The sequence below is a fragment of the Psittacula echo genome (assembly GCF_963264785.1).
Source record: "Psittacula echo genome assembly, chromosome: 9".
NCBI classification, from domain to species: domain Eukaryota; kingdom Metazoa; phylum Chordata; class Aves; order Psittaciformes; family Psittacidae; genus Psittacula; species Psittacula echo.
Genome location: NC_137745.1, coordinates 10,063,673 through 10,077,914, shown reverse-complemented (window position 1 = coordinate 10,077,914; position 14,242 = coordinate 10,063,673).

Sequence of the window (14,242 nt, the reverse complement as noted above, 5' to 3'; positions counted from 1 at the left end):
GATGTGACTGTTGCACATTGTTTCCTTCAGCTGTATACTGGGATGCCCGTAGAAAAAAGATCAGTATTTAAGCTCATGTTCCACATCAAAGCCAATGCCAGATGTGGTGCCAATACCATTCTTTTTTTTTATGTAACACAGAATAGGCTTGTGGACGGTGCTATTTTGGGATCCCCATGTTTGGGGAACTGATATCCAAGTGAAACCCTCTGCAGATATTTTACTGGGAAATAAGGAGAAGCAAGCTGTTTGGAGTTTGTTTCCAATATACAATTTAGCTTTGAGGTGTGTTAGGTTTCTTGCATTTAATGCCCATGACCTCACCTTTGCTGGGCATCTCTTTCTGTAACACCAAAGATAGCTTAAGTGCCTTACAAGCATGGGGAATGGGAAGGTATAAGGATGAAAGCAAAAGCCTAGTATCCAAAACTAAGTAAGGAATTCAAGTCTGCTGATACCCAATGCATGGATTGAATGCTGAGGTAAGCCAGTTCAGCTCCCCAAAGGTGGCTAGGTAAAGCATAAAGATCTAATCTAAAGCATACTGAAGTCAATACATGCCTTTACTGAAGTGTAAAGGGCTTTGAATGAGGCTCAGCCTTGCTTCACAAGTGATGGTAACCAGAAAGTGTGATTCGGCAGTGCATCAGGGATCCTGGAAGACTGATGCCTTTCCAGCTAGAACACCAATCTGAGGTAGGTAGAGGACTGGTACTGCCACCTTCATATTCACATCTGGCAGAAGTCCATCCTGTGATTTGTTTTTTCATATACCAAGGAGCTATCTGGCCTTGGTTTTTCCCTTATAAACTGTAATAGAGAGAAAGCTTGGAGAAATCCAGGATTACCTGCCCCAGAAGTTAGCAAGCTCCCATTCCATTTTCACAGGCCCCCAGACCAAGAGGTTATGTGATGCCATCACCTTCCTGTGAAGCATTTTACTGTATGTTCCGTTACAGAGTAACTTTAAAGGCAAGGTTTTACTTTTGTTTGACTTTTACTTAATGCTCAGCTTCTCTTGAGCAATCAGGAATCTTACCCCTTGGGAGATTGCTTAAAACACTTGGACACTGCTCTGTAAAAGCTGCACAGCAGTTCCCATGATAGTGATTTTGGAGCCAATTTTGTCTCTCATTGTTATTTTCTCTTTTCAGGATGAAGTTTCCACACAGTGTCCTGGCCAAAGACGATTTGATTTTGGATTATAACTTGAGCAAGAACTATTCCATTAATTTTTTAATATAAAAATCATGCATTTGCTACTAGCATGTGGAATTAAGTTCTTGCACTTTTTAACACTTCCACAGCTAAAAAAGCAGACATACAAATTCAGTGTGCACATGGTCCTCTCTGAGATTTGTTCTAGCATCACTCAGAGACAGTTAATAGAAATCCTGTTTTTGCAAGGAGGTCATGGACACTTATGGGATGCCCATGAATGCATGATCTGGCTTTACTTTTATGTAATTGTATAGGGTTGGGGTTTTTTAGACTTTCGCAATGCGTATGTAGGAACTTTTATAGTAAGGAAAGAAAAGATCCATTTGAACTGAACTTCTTTTTGGAGTAGTGATTGGTTATGTCAATTGTACAAGCTAAGGCAAGGTTCCTCTGCTTGTTTGACTTTGGCAGGTTCATGTATTTGAAGGAAGACTTCTCTGAATGGGAGGTGGCAGGAACCAGCTGCGTGAGGAGCCTATCCTATGGAGCAATGCTTGATTCTGTGCTGGAAACCTTCTGTCCCAGGCAGGACTGGATGCAAGCCTGCAAGAAAAACAGGGGTAGCGAGCCAGTTTGTTTTCAACAAAACAAAGTTATGCAATATCATTTAGTTCTGACATATTCCCAACATGCAGCAAATGGAGAACTCACTAAATACAGTATATCTCTGGCCGTATCATTTGAATATAACTGGTTTCCATGACAACCTCCACTTAACAGCTTGGCTGATATGAAATCATTCCTAGATGAGGGAGCTTTTGCCAAAAGCATTGGGATTCAACACTTTAATATCATGTTTTAGGTTTTAAAAAAACATTTATTTAAGCCTCTGGAAGCAAATATCAACTAAAATACCTCCATCCTCACCTTCGCTTCAGCTCTTGGTTGATCACCTTATCTTCCTGGGAACCTTTCAGAAGCAGCTCTTGTGTTACTTAATATGCTTCTGAAGTCCCAGGCGGTGTTTCAAGAGCAAGTGATCGTGACACCAGCGTTTAGTAGAGATATTCCATTTCATGGCTGTTGGCTCAGCCTGCAAGGCAGCGGAGCAGCAGCTGGGCACAGCAGCCAAGGCTTCTGCTCCAGCCATCCCTCAAGTCCAGGAAGGTTTATGCTCCAACTACCTCTGCCTCAGAGTGAGAAAGAGGAGCTTCAGCTGGGGAAAGGTGTAGCCCAACATTTCACACAGTTCACTTTGCACTGGGAGCACTGAACTAACAAACCCGGGTTATCTATTAGATCTGTTCTAAGGTGAGGTACCTGTTGCCTCGAAAATAGCTGTGAAATGCTTCCAGGGTGGAAATGCAATATGACTGCTCGTATGGTGCTTGTTCCCCTCCTCCCTCCCAGGTGCCACATTGCATTAGAATACAGCTAAAATAAGCCTAATGCTTTCCTAGTATTTCTCATGTACGCAGGCATTGCAGTTGCCACAGTGATGGTACACAGCTGTCAGTGGCAGAAAGGATGGTCCTGATGGTTTCAAAGGCAATCTGTCCCTTCAAAACACCCTTCCTTTATATCACAGGGATTTTCTGCTCTAGCTGGGAGCAGGGGCTGTGGGAAAACCTACTGGAACAGGCAAATAACCTTTCAAGCATATGTAATGTACCCCTTGCTGCCAAGATTTTGGGATCAGCAAGGATTATAACAGCAGGGATTAAAATCTCCAGTAAAACCATGGAAAGAGTTACAAAGTATTTATTGTTTCTTCTGGTTATAATGTGCCTTCTTCAACTCTAATTAGCCCCAGCATGGAGTGACTGCTGTGCCAGATTGGTACCTGAAACTGGGTACAGGCAAGCAGTGCTAGAACACCCAGAATGGGGCAGAATGGCATTCCCCACTTCAGTTTGTTGGGGCTTTTTTCTCCCCAGTTGTTACCTGGGAAAATTTCAGCTGTTACCCATCTGAAATCAGCTGAGCTAATAACTACTGACTCCTGCTCTCACTCACACAGCCCTGCTTTATAAGGCTTTAGCAGCAACTTACTTGTTCACCTGGAGAGCTCTACAAGTGAAAGGTTTGGAGAAGGCAGGAATGGAGCCAGAAGCCACTTCTATGGTGGTGAGCTTTAAACAACTCGTCTCACCTTTGCAGCATCCTGTAGCCTGGGACTGTGCTGTAACACTGTTTATGGTAAATCTGCTTGAGAAGGTACAGAAGCACAGGAGACAGCATCACCAGGATTTCTGTTAAAAGCAACCTTCAAGATATATGCAAATATAAATATATATATTGAATAATTGAAGTCCTATAAATATCTCTCTGAAAACACTGATAATTTCCTGGGACTTTTAATCTCAGTTGATTTAGTTCAGGGTGTGCTGGCAGCATGAGCTGGCTGAGCAGAATCAGGATGCTGTTCTCATGATCATTTTTTCTTATGAGATCCATCTCAGGAGGCTCATACTTGCCTCTGTGTCACGACTCCCTAAAAGTCTCTGTAGGCAAAGGATGCGCTAATTTGATGCATCCTATGATTGCCCTTCCTCCACAACCAGATTAATTTACTGTTAGCTGAGATTCCCACAATGTACCTTATGCCACTGTGAAGCCTGGTGTTTACTGATGTAAATAAGAAATAAATGGAGACTTTGCATGTCTCATTTGGAGTAATGATATAGGCTCTGTTGCCTGGTACTTGCTCTGTGTCTCGGAGGTGAGGGGGTTGTAGTTCTATTTTGCTCTTTGCAGCTCAGGCTGTTTCTAACAGAATAATCTGTTTGCAACCTCAGCTATAATGTTTTAAATGATGAGCAGCTCTCTAATAGTGGGGTCTGGAGGTTTTCACTCAAGTGTGTGGTTCCCATCAGAGGCAGGTGCTGGAGTCAAAGTTAGTTTTTGTACTACAGTCTGGTGGTTTGGCCTTATGTATTAGGTATGGAGGCTGTCCATGGCAGTCACAGAGGCAAGATGTGGCCCTTTAGGGTTGTAAGAAATTAGCACTCTCCTCCTCTCTTCTCTAGCCCTTCTGAGAAAATCTGTGCCTAGATACAGCAACGGATTGTGATTTATTTTTTTTCCAGGATTAATATTTTTGGTGGCCTCACCATCAAAATAAAGAGAAAAGTCTCGGAGCGGGCATACCAATGAGTTTTTGGATTCCAAGCTCTCCCAAATGGTCGTTGTCTTGCCTTCTATTTAAAGAGGAGTAAATTAAATTGCAACTGGTTTTCCAGATCTTATTTAATTTGGCTTAGCAGTTAGCATTTTCCATCTGCACAACATAATGATTAACTTTTTTTGTCTCTTCATTGTCACTGTGCAGGCTGCTTTCTATGGATGATCTCTGGCCTTTCCTACTGTTACAGCTTTCTCTCTTTAAAGCAGTGTGTCTTTATTGCTTTTTTTCTTTTAGGATGAAGTATGTAGAAAACTATTAATCCTGCTAAATGTGCTTGCAAGGAAACCCATGTGATTCATGGTCTTTGATCCTGCTATCACTTATGTGGGTGTGTAACTTTACTACTGTTTATAGTCCCACTGGGGAGAATCTTAATTTAAGAAATACTATTACAAAAATAACGTGAGGTTTTTAGCACGTGTCCATGCTGAGTTATGAGGGGCATCTCCCTATAAAACCAAGCATGTAAATTAAATAGGCTGCAAAGAACAAGACAGAAAAATTATCTCCCCAAGTCTGGAAAAGTTCATGGTTGCATTATTGTTCCATGGTCAGTGTGTATGGTATTCATTCTTCCACTTTGTGAATGTGCAAGGATTTTTAGAGAGATTTTGTTTTCTGGTCAGCATTGCCAAACCAAACTGAGTACAAAGGACACTGTCTTCAGAAAGGCAGCCCCAGAGGTTGGTTTGGTCTGTAGTGTGATCTGTGTATGTGCAGTGTAGGGGCTGCTAGCAGTGCATGGTGCAGGATGCTGGCATTGGGCACCCTGCCTACCCGAACACCTTATGGCCCTGGGCTCTTGTAAGAGTCTAACAAAGTGGATCAACACTTCTACTCCTCTGTGCCCCGATGTGGCCGGGGGTGAGCACATTTGCCTAGGTCAGGGCCCCTTTCTGGAGCCACCCATGCCCTCAGATAGACCTTGGCCATGTCCACTGCTGTCACCATCAGTGTGGCTCCCTCCACACCACCCATCCTTTTGTCCTTGCGCCACTCCAGTGGCCTCTTGTCCCTCCGGATGTGTGCCTGCCCTATCCCGAGTCCCCTCGCCTGAGCCCTGCTCACTCCCCTCCATCGTCCCGCCCCTCGCCCGGCTCCCGGTCCCCAGCTTCCCCCACCGCGTCCCTTGTCCCCTCCCCGCGTCCCGGCCCGCCCCTCGCCCCCCGCCCGGCCGGGGAGCTGGCGCTCAGCCTCCCCAGCGGGAGGCGGAGGGCGGCCGAGGCTGCCGCTGCGGTCGCCACGGACGTTCTGGCTGGAGGAGTGAGTTGGGTCGGGGGGCGGCAGGGGGGGGTCTTACGGAGGGGAACCCTCAAAACCCGTCTGTGGGTAGCTTTAACCGGCTCTCTTGTGGGACACCGGCAGATCATGTTGTGCTGCGAGTAGGAAAAGCGCCCGTGAGACGGAGCCAGCCGGTGTTCCTTCCTTCCCATCGAGGGGGAGCCTTAGCTTTTTCTGGGGGAGAGTGAATGAGGCGCGTTTGGGAAACGCTTTCGGGTTTGTACTTGAACGGGTGAGCGCTGATTAGGCAACATCAGTGGCCGTTTAAACGCTGAATTTAGAGGTGATGCCTCGAGCCCCGCGGACGGGAGCCTGGGGGCTCTGGCGCGTTGCCCAAACGGATCCGCTATAATGCTTTAACAGTGAGGTTTGGCTCCTGTAGGCGATCAGGTCTTTAAATCTAATGCGATCTGGTTTTAAGGATTAACTAGGATTTATTAATGAGCGGCAGTGTTCATACTGCATTTCGCACGCTTGAAGTTCCACTTTCTAATGGTCACGGAAAGCTGGTGCAGAGGGAGATCACCTCCGAGGTGCCTGCAACTAAGTACAGGGCAAAAGCACCAGAGTCAGAACTGAAACAGAAGGTTTAAACCCTGAATCTGATATTGTTTTTCTGGTGTGTCTTTTCTGACATCTTGGTTTTCATCTTCCACAGCTCCTTTTTCTTAATTTTCAATTGTATTTCTCTTCTCCTCCCACACCTGAAGGAGTTTTCTCCTTTAAATGCCTTTCTGCGGCTGAACATATTGGCTGGTACCACTGGTAAAATTCTCGTTTGTTTTGTGGTTTGGGGTTGGTTGGTTGGTTTGTTCTCTAACTTTTCAACGGCACACACACAGTGTGTGTGGAGACATGGAGGTTCATGACTCTACGGAGTCGCACAGAAGTGGCTGTCACATTTATTGGTGTGCCCACTGAGGTTCGATGGCAGGATTGTTGCTTAGACTTGGATAGGCTGGACTTGCCACAGGATGCAACTGTGGCCACTTTTTAAACCTACTTTAGCCACTCCTAGTGTGGAGCAGTGATGTTTCTTAATGAGCTGGTATTGATTTTTTGACTGCTACTACATTTTACCTTTTACTTGGACTGAAAAGCAGGAAGAAATGATGCTTGAGGATAAATAGATGCTGAGATGGATACATAATCTTCTTCTATTAAATTACTGTGAGAGATCCATGACATACATTTTAATGTCTCCAAAATGTATCTTTTCATTAAGTCACACTGTTAAAATAAATACTCATCAGCTGAACGGTACTTTCTATAACAGCTAGTGATATGCTACCAAATATTCCCTTGGGGTTCATGACCTTGCTTTTATCATGGAGTCACTCAATACATCTCCTGCTTTAGAAGTAAATGCCTTTGGTTTATCTGCAGCAGCACTTGTTTCTGTGAGTGCCTTGGCACTCAGAGGAGGCTGGGATCCTGGGACCAGGTTCAGGTTCATTGCCATTATTCCACATGTCATGGAACGTCTGCACTTCCCGTAAGTGCTGAGCCTTTCTTGGTATGTGTGTCTGAAATAGCAGCCATCCGATACCACTCTTTTGTATCTTGCCCCATATATGCTTTAGGAAAGTGAGCATGATGAAAGTGTTTGGGAGAATATTATTCACCAGTTTGACAAATAAGATCCCGACTATGATCTTCAAATGCTTGTGGGTCAGCAGTTTCATAGAAGAGAAGCTGTCAGGTGTTTTTCTCTTAGGAGAAACAAGATTTCCTTTTAAACTGTTAAAATGTTAAAGGTTGTGTGCTAAAAGTTTTGAAACCAGGAGTTTGGATCTGTGGTTTCATTTGTCCATGTTTCCAAGTTCCCACCTACGTGTCTTGTTTGTAGTACTTCTGCATGCTGTGAGGTTACGGGGCATGGGGAATTTCAGTAAGTCTTGCAGATGCCTCTGGTGCCACCTTGGGAAGCTGATTTATGTTGGTGGCTCTTCATGCTTGTGTTTATCTTGGTGAGGCTTTGGATTGGTGCCAGGTCCTGTTTACAGCAGCCTCTAGCTTTGAAATGAAAGATTGGCTTTCCAGTTCTTGCTACACTTCATAGTCTTTTAATTTTATTACAACAGTGTCAATATGCATCCCTCAGTATAACAAATTAGAAACAAGGAAGGGTTACAGAGCTGGGCGCTTATATTCATGTAGTGTAGCATATTCAGCACTGGGATTGCACGAAAGAAGTCAAGTGAAATGGCCATCAAAGGCTGGGTTGTCCTGGCTAACAAGCCATGTTAGGCACTTGAAACCATCCCGTAATGGGATTTAGGGTTGTGGATCTGGGTGCAATCTTTGTGTAAATACAAAGCTGTGAAGCTGATTGTGCTTTCTGATGTCATTTAGCATGGGTGTTGTATGCTAGTTTATGTTTACTGCTACACCAAGTCTTTCCCTACCAAAATATCAGAGGGAGCATACTAGTGCTTAGTAGCTGCTTGATTTTTCAGCCTCATGACAAGAAGCTGGAGGTTTTGCCAGTGGTAACAGCTTTCAGTTCAGTGTGTGTGCATGCACATGCAGTGATGAAGATGTTGCATACCCTTGCAAAAAGCCATCCCTTGAAGATCTAACTACATTTGAGCCGAGTGTTGCTGACAGACTGCTTTCAGTCAACAGCAAGTAAAATACCAGCACCCTTGTATACAAATCAGTGCTGTCAGAAATTGAGCACACATCACACAACAGCCTAGTATGGAAGTCTCGTTTCTAGCTAAACTTCATCACACAGGGCAGATTGCCTTGCAGGATCGTGGCCTGCCTTCTTGCCTGACTTTGAACAGTGCTTTGTAGGTGACTTTTGTTTCTATTGCAAGAACAGTTTCACTCTTCTGTATTCTGTGAGGGTAAGAATATGCTTATAAAAATAGTCAAATATGATAGTAATAATGTTATTACTGTACTCCAGGAAAGTGAAATTATTCTTACATAAATGTATTATCTGTACGTGCTTTTTTTCCCTCTCTGTATGTTATACTGGAGTTCTATATAAATAAAGTTTTATAGATAAATTCTGATGAGTGAGCCATTTTCATAATAATTGTGAATCCTCATAATAGAACACATCAGATATTTGAAACTAAGCTTAATTTCCCTTCTTCTGTATAGCAAAATCTTATTTATCTAGGATCATCTATTTCATCTATTAAAGCTTACGAGTAGGTGGCTTACAATGAAAAATGATGGTTAATATTATAAGAACGTTCAACCCGTTAAGTGCATTTTGACAGGCTTTGATGGCTTGAAATCAGTCTTTGTATTCAGAATGGATTACCAGATTTATTTAGTTGCCACTGCATGTTTTTGAGTTTATGCTTTGTTAAGTAAACATTTTGCTTATTTATACCAAAAGCAGTTGCTGCTAAGTACTTACAGGGGTGTTCTCAAAAGTTCTTGGCAGCTTTTAAAGCTCCCGCTAAAGCTGTGATGAGATTGCCACTGGGAAACACAGGCCAGTGTGAGCACACATGAAAAAACTTCTGTTTCCCTGTGAAGAATTAAGGATAGGAGAGCTACAACTCAGCATCAGACATTAACATAAGCATAACCACCTGGAGGTTTATTCATGGGTGAAACAATGGAATTTATCTTTGTACCCTTTGTTCTTTATTGATGCTGGAATAATGAAGGAGTAGTGAAGCAAGCTGGCATTAGGATTCAGTTTGCCTAGGTAATTCCTGTTTTCACGTTCCACTTTTAATGTTACCCATGCAGTTTACCATGAGATGCTGTGGTGGGCCTGGCATGATTAGGCAACTTGATTATTCCTGATGTTGCAGTAAAATTTTTCCCATAAGGATTCTGAAGGCGCAGGAAAGTGACATCGCAGGGCACAGAGCAGGCAGCCCAGGGGGACAGTTTCAAGTGTCAGTTTTTGCAGGGTTCTTGTTTTGGAGTAGAATGTATTGTAAAGTACACAACCATCTACTCCTGCCTTATAGTGCGTTTGCTAGAAGAATTACAGAACTAGGAATTTCTTCAGATTCCTTCACTTGGAAGTCATCTGACATTTCCACTGACTTTAAACTTATTCTGTGTACTCAGTGAAAACTAAAATCACAATTTCATGGGTTTCAAGGCATGAAATGGTTGTCATCTGTGCAAATCTGGGTTTATGGGTGGCTATTGCAGAAATGCTGTGGTTTAGATTTGTCAGTTTTTCCCTTCTGTCTGTGACGAGAATACTGCCTTTGCTTTGTAATCATCCATTAAACCAATTTTTTTCAGGTGTAAGTTCTGCAGCAAATGATCCTGAACATTTCAGTTGCTGCATATAATAGTTTTTTCGTTCACAGTCCTTTCAATAGGGTTTTTTGGTTGGTTGGTTTAGTAAAAAAGTTTTGGGGTTCATGCTCATACCTATAAATTATTGATGCTTTCCAGAGCTGGATGAAAAGCTGAAATAATGCCATGTAATCTTGTGGGCACGGAGCACTTGCCAGGCAAGTGACTAGAAATTAATGGTCACTCACATTAACTTTTAAGAAGATAACTTGCTGTTTGGATGGTGTTTTCTGCCTGCTGATCACATTTCTCTGATCCGTTTCTCTGGAAAACGTTATTTGCAACTATCAAAATTAACCCTTTTATGACCTCAGAGTGGAATATTCTCTGCTCTCGTGAGCCCTCACTTGGAGTATTGTGTGCAGTCCCGGTGTCCTCAACATAAAAAGGACATGGAACTGTTGGAACAAGTCCAGAGGAGGGCCGCGAGGATGATCAGGGGACTGGAGCACCTCCCGTATGGAGACAGGCTGAGAAAGTTGGGGCTGTTCAGCCTGGAGAAGAGAAGGCTGCGTGGAGACCTCAGAGCAGCCTTCCAGTATCTGAAGGGGGCCTACAAGGATGATGGGGAGGGACTCTTCATCAGGGACTGTAGTGACAGGACAAGGAGTAATGGGTTCAAACTGAAACGGGAAGTTTAGATTGGATATAAGGAGGAAGTTCTTCACTGTGAGAGTGGTGAGGCACTGGAATGGGTTGCCCAAGGAAGTTGTGAATGCTCTGTCCCTGGCGGTGTTCAAGGCCAGGTTGGACAGAGCCTTGGGTGACATGGTTTAATGTGACGTGTCCCTGTCCATGGCAGGGGGGTTGGAACTTGATGATCTTAAGGTCCTTTCCAATCCTAACTATTCTATGATTCTGACTGTCTTAGCTGCATTAAAATGGCACTGAATTTGCTGGATGGTTACCATGATTATCTAGATAACCTTTGAAGGCTCTCCTTAAAGAATAGATTTTAATCTTTTTTTGAGTAGAATTTACTATTGAAGCATCTCAGTGACAGTATCAGTGTGAATATAGAGAGCAACGGTTCTGCATGTTATACAATAATGTTAAGCCTGTGTGCGTTGGTCACTTCTACATTAGCAAACTGGCAGTAGTACCTAACAGAAGTAACTTCTTGGACAGCACTGTGAGACAAGAAGAGGCAAAGTTATCTCAGGCTTTGCCTGTTATTGACAGGCTTCTGTCAGCAACAAGGGAAAAACAAGGGTAGGTTATTGCAAATCCTCCACTCCTGACTGACAAACACAGTTAAATCACCTGGTAAGGTTTAAATCTGTTTTAACTTACTACTACTTTTTTGTGTGTGCATTCAAAAGCCATCTGCTCGTTCTGTTAAATAATGTGAATTTCTGTTTGTTCTTTAATGCTGAGTGTGGAGTGTAAAGAAAACAAACAACAACAAACAAAGCAAAGCACCAAAAAACCCCCAACCCCAACCCTTACTATGTTAATTCCTTTCGAACACATTGATCGATGTTTTGGTGGCTGTTGTTTTCAAGTTACCAGTTTTTCCACAGGAGGTTTCATAGTTCATGAGCCACAGGACTAGAACCTGAGCCATAGATTTCTTGAGGGGTTTTTATTTGTTTGTTTTGATTTAAGTGATTTGATTTGTTTGTTAAAGTGATCTTTGAGGTTTGGACACGTGATGCTTTTCTCATGAGTTCCGTTGTTGCAATGTACTCATATCTAGTGATAAACAGGCAAGTAGTAAAGTCAATGTTAGTGTCTGTTCTATACTAAAAGAGTTGGGAGGGATTTCTCTGCTGGTTTTGTGTGTCTTTTTAAAGTAACTTGTTTTGATAGGGGCCTCCAAAAAACCTTGGAGCTGGTACTGGAGTTTTGAAGATGTGATTGGTTTCAGTAGTTTTGCATATTAAATTTCTTCCTTTACAGGAATATTTAGTTCTTGTGCTAAAGGCCAAATTATGTCTCTAGCAACTGAGAGGAACTTACAGTTTTTTGCTGGGCATACTTCATGCTGATCAGATGTATCAGGGCAAAGGGCCTCCCATCAGGAGGGTTACTGAGATCTAGTTTGCTCTTTCAGTTTCTTTAGTGAGTACCTGAGCAACAACTGTGTTTTCTTCTGTTTCCTCAAATCTGCTCTGTTGCGTCTGTTTCCAGGTTTAGTCATTTTACACCTTTTTGTTTCCTCTTCTGAGGTGCAATGGGAGGTTGCTTTGTCTTTGATATTCCTCTTTCTTTAGAACTCCTACTTTGGCTTCTGGGGATTGGGGGGGAATGTTTCCAGTTCTAACAAACTGCCTTAGCAATTTTTACCTCATTTCCCCCCAGATTGCGCTTGTGGGGGCATGTGTTGGGAATTGTAAAAAGAGGTGTTATGGTGTGCTATTACTGGGAATTGTGAAATAGGTGTTACCATGTGCTGTTATTGTGATGACAGGAGCCAGTGAGGTCTCTGCATGTGGATGCACCATCCCATGTCAGAAGCACCGAAAAGTTGTGATGACGGTTAGAAATAGAATCATTTACATTGGAAAAGACCTTTAAGATGACGGAGTGCAGTCAGTACTGTATGTGCCCAAAGGAGGCAGCTCTGGATGGGGAACTGGGAATAATCAGTGTGCGGATGAGCTAGAGAAGCTAAACTGTTCCTGGCGTATGTCAATTTTAACCCTAAGGGCTGGCAATGAACCCAGCCGAAGTATTATCAGGCAATGAAGAAGATAAGATTTTGTAATAGACTATGCATGTGAAAGCTGGAAAATCTTGAGTTGGGCAAAACAATGTTTCCTTACTAAGCTCATAGACCTTGAGGAGGGGTGGGAGACTGATAAATGAACCATCTGCATCAGAAGAAGAGAAACAACTAAGTTCAGATAGATTAGAAAGGAACACAGGTTGAGAAATACAGAAGTAAGTTTGAAAAGCCTAGCAAAACAGAAGATAACGGTGTCCCTAAAGGAATTTGGTTCATTATCATACTAAAAATCACACCCACTGAGATAAGAGAGCCTTGGCCGCAGAGGTGCTTACTTATGGTAAATGAAATTGCTAACTGGATGATAGGGGGATGTTACTAAACTCTGAACAGAGGCTGTCATCCATGCCTGAGTAACGTGAGGTGTGCCAGCTTTGTGGAACTACCACCCAGCAGTCAGCTTTGCGCTAATATGAACTGAACAGTATCTCGACTCTGTGTGAGACTGGCGTATATTACACCAGGTGAGTGATCCCACTTGTGGGACAACGCAGGGACCCCCCGGCTTTGTGGGAAGAGCCGGCAGCAGGCAAGGCCTGGCGAAACGGGTGCTGGGGCTGCAAGAGCTGCCTGCGCCCTCGGAGGTTCTCCGCAGCATCCGCGAAGGGAGCGGTGTCCTGCGGGACGGGGCCCGAGTACCACGCGTGTCCCACCGAGGGCACCAGCCGAAGCGAGTCCTCACCGCGCGGACCGAGGCGCTAAGGCCCCGCGCCCCTCCCACCGCCGGCGGCGCGCCTCTGCCACCTAGCGGCCAGCGAGGGGGGCAGCGTGGCTGAAGGGAGCGCCGCGGTTCTGCGGACAGGCGCCGCTGCAGGGCTTGGCTCTGAAAGCGAAGAGCGCCTTTGAGCTCTAAGGGTGCGAGCCGGTTGTGTTCGATTTTGTCTGAAAAACAACCAAAAAGCCTCCTAAACTAAATTCCTGGTTTAGGACACAAGTGCTCTCAAGTATATCCACAGCCATCTGTCAGCACAGCTCTGCTCCTTCTACTGTCAGTAGCTTTAGGGTTTGGGCACACCACCAGGTAAGAGCAAGATGAAAGATGGATCGGGTGTTTCACACTGATGCTTTTATATTCTTAATCCTTCTCTTCTCGTGACTGGATGATGGTAATAGCTGGTAGGCACGTAATGTTGCAATCTTTGTTTTTAGAGTTGTGCTAAAGATTATTAGATAATAGTTAATGAGTTGTGCTAATGCTTAATATTGCATCACTGCTTGTCGATGCAACATAAATCTTTAAAAATCCCTTCTTACTCCCAACTGTTGGATAAAGAAGAAAGGGGACCGGGGTATTTTCAGTCATCCTTCCCCATTGCTCACCATTGCTTTTGGGTGCCTTTTATCCACCCTGAACATGCATAACAGCTTCTGCTTTCACTAGCAGAAATGCTGGGAAGTAATCCGATGGTTCCTTGTAACTTGGATCTTCTAATTTCTCCTTTGTTCCTGTATTAATATGTGCATCTCAGGTTCTTTGCATCTGGTTGAAACTTTTCACTGTGATATAGACTAAGCAGTTGGATTGCTGGTTAGGCATTTTAGTTCCACAGGGTTAATTTTATGGTGCGGTATTTTGTGGTGGTTTTGTA